Here is a 3,173-nt window from a genome sequence, read left to right on the forward strand (position 1 = left end):
ATTATCGAAAATCAATGATAGAGACAGAATTCTCAGGGCAGCCAGGGAGAGGAAAACGGTAACTTATAAAGGAAAACCCATTAGATTATCCATGAACTTCTCAGTGCAAACCTTATAAGCCAGAAAGGAATGGAATCAAATATTTAAATTATTAAGAGAAAGAAACTACCAGCCTAGAATAATGTATCCAGCTAAGCTCTCCTTTAAATATGAAGGAGAAATTAAGACCTTTCCAGACATAAGAAAAATGAGGGAATTCTCCACTACGAGGCCTGCACTACAGAAAATACTGAAAGGGGTCAGTTGACCTAAAACAAAATGACAAAAAAAAAAAAACATAATTAGGAGTAAAGTGACTATCAGGAAGATAGAAGCAGAGGAGTGCAACCCTTACTAAGAACAGGGCATTACAAGCTTAACCATTAAGAAATTTGCTCTTGTAAGTTACTCATGAACGTTTAGCATACATATGGACAAATTGAGATAACAGTAACAGAAAAATGGAGGATTCAAAGATTCAGATTTTCAAAGGAGAATGGAGATAAGACACACACAGAATAAAATGGACTAAATTATATATATGTATATATGTATATATATATATATGTGTGTGTATTTATGTACAGATGTGTGTGTGTGTGTGTGTGTGTGTGTGTGTGTATCTCCTCTACATGTTTGTAATGGTAACAACACACCAAAGATTCAGAACTAAAGTATATGACATAAAACAAGAAGGACCAGAGGAAAAATTCACAAACCCAACTGAAATAAAAAACCAGAAGCACAAGGACAAAGAAGCAATAGAAACACCAAGCTACCAGAAAGCAAAAGATAAAATGGCTATAGGAAAACCTCATATTTCAATAACCACCCTAAATGTAAATGGACTGAACTAACCAATATAAAAGCACAGAGTTGCAGATTGGATCAACAAAATAAAACCCAACCATATGCTGCTTCCAAGTGACACATCTCAGTTCCAAAGACAAATATAGACTCAAAGTGAAAGGGTAGAAAAATGATATTTCAAGCAAATGGCAGTCAGAGAAAAGTGGAAGTAGTGGTACTAATATAGGACGAAATAGATTTTGAAATAAAAAAAGTAAAGAAAGATACTGAGAGACACTTCATAATGATAAAGGGAAACATGCACCAGGAAGACATAACACTTATTGATATCTATCCTCTCAGTGAGGAAGCCCTGAAATATATAAAGCAATTACTAACAGAACTTAAGGGAGAAACAGACAAAAACACCATTATAGTAGGGGACCTAAATACCCCACTGTCAGATATGGACAGATCATCCAAACAGAAAATCAATAAGGAAATAACATCCTTAAAGGACACATTAGACCAACTGAACATAATTGACATTTATAGAGCCTCTCATCCCAAAACAGCTGCTTATACATTCTTCTCCAGTGCACAAGGAACATTCTCAAGGATTGACCACATATCGGGACATAGAGATAGCCTCAATAAATAATAAGGACTGAAATCATACCAAACCATATTTTATGATCATAATTCTTTGAAGCTGGAGATCAACTGTAAAAAGAAAGCAGGAAGAACTAAAAATATATGGAGATTAAACAACATGCTACTAAAGAACGACTAGGTCAGACAAGAAATAGAGAGATCAAGACATACATAGAAATTAGTGATAATGATAGCACAACATATCAAAACTTTTGGGACATGGCAAAAATGGTCATAAGAGGAAAGTTCATATCATTACAGGCCTATCTCGAAAAACAAGAACGAGCCCCGCTCCCCATAAAAAACTGAATGCTTCATCTTTAAAAAATAGAAAAGGAAGAACAGATAAAGTCTAATATCAGCAGAAGGAAAGAAATAATCAAAATTCGAGCAGAATTAAATGAAATTGAAAACAAAACAAAAAATAGAAAAAATAAATGCAACAAAGAACTGGTTCTTTGAGAAGATTAATAAAATTGACAAACTCCTGGAGACTCACTAAAGTAATAAGAGAAAGGGCACAAATAAAATCAGGGATGAAAGAGGAGAAATTATGACAGACACTGCAGAAATACAAATATCATACAAGAATACTATGAAAAAGAGTATAATACCAAATTTAATCACCTAGAAGAAATGGACAAGTACTTAGAAAGATGCAACCTTCCTAGACTGAATCAAGAAGAACTGGAAAATCTAAATAGATTGATCAGCAGTATGGAAATTGAAACAATCATCAAAAATCTACCAAAAAAGACAGGAGGAAAAAAAATGGCATAGATGATAGAGGCTCTGTTCATCCCTCTGGTGACCAAATCAAAGTTGTGATGGAAACAAGGAGCAGCAACAAGGAAATATCACCTGGGATCTAGATAAACAAGCCATACAACTAGGAAGAAATCTAAGAAATCACCTTGTAAAGGCAGAAAAAAAAAACCAGGAATAAAGAATGATAACAACTACATTCCTATCAATAAGTACCTTAAATGGAAAAGAATTAAGTGCTCCAACCAAAAGATAGAGTGGCTGAAAGGACAAGATAACAAGACTCCTACATATGAAAAGGAAGGGGATGGAAAAAGATATTGTTTTGATGGACCTAGAAGGTATATAAGACAGACAGAGAAAGATAAGCACTATATGATTTCACTTACATGCAGAATCTAAGGAATAAAAAGAACAAAATAATCAAAAACAGACTCACGAATATAGTGGACAATTTGACGGACAGAAGGGAGGGGGATTTGGGTGGCTGGGATAATGAAGTGAAGGGTTAAAGAAGTACAAATTAGTAGCTGATAGAAGGTCACAGGGATGGAGAGCACGGCATAGGGAATGCAGTTAGCATTAATACATTGGCTAGATGGAGGGTCAGGGGAGGGAGGGAGCAATTGGCAAGATTGTTTTATGAACTATATAGATGTCTAGCCAATGTACTGTATACTTGAAACTAATTAAAATAAGTAAATTAAAAAAGAAAACCTACCAAAAATAAAAGTCCTGGACCAGATGACTTCATCAGTGAATTTTACCAAACACTTAAAGATTTAATACCAATTCTCCTCAAACTCTTCCAAAAATTTGAAGAGGAGGCAATATTTCTAAACTCATTTTATGAAGCCAATATCACCCTGATACCAAAAGCTGGTAAAGGTAACACACACACACACACACACACACACACACACACA

Source organism: Pteropus vampyrus, unplaced genomic scaffold (genome assembly GCF_000151845.1).
Source record: "Pteropus vampyrus isolate Shadow unplaced genomic scaffold, Pvam_2.0 Scaffold419, whole genome shotgun sequence".
In the NCBI taxonomy this organism is placed as follows: domain Eukaryota; kingdom Metazoa; phylum Chordata; class Mammalia; order Chiroptera; family Pteropodidae; genus Pteropus; species Pteropus vampyrus.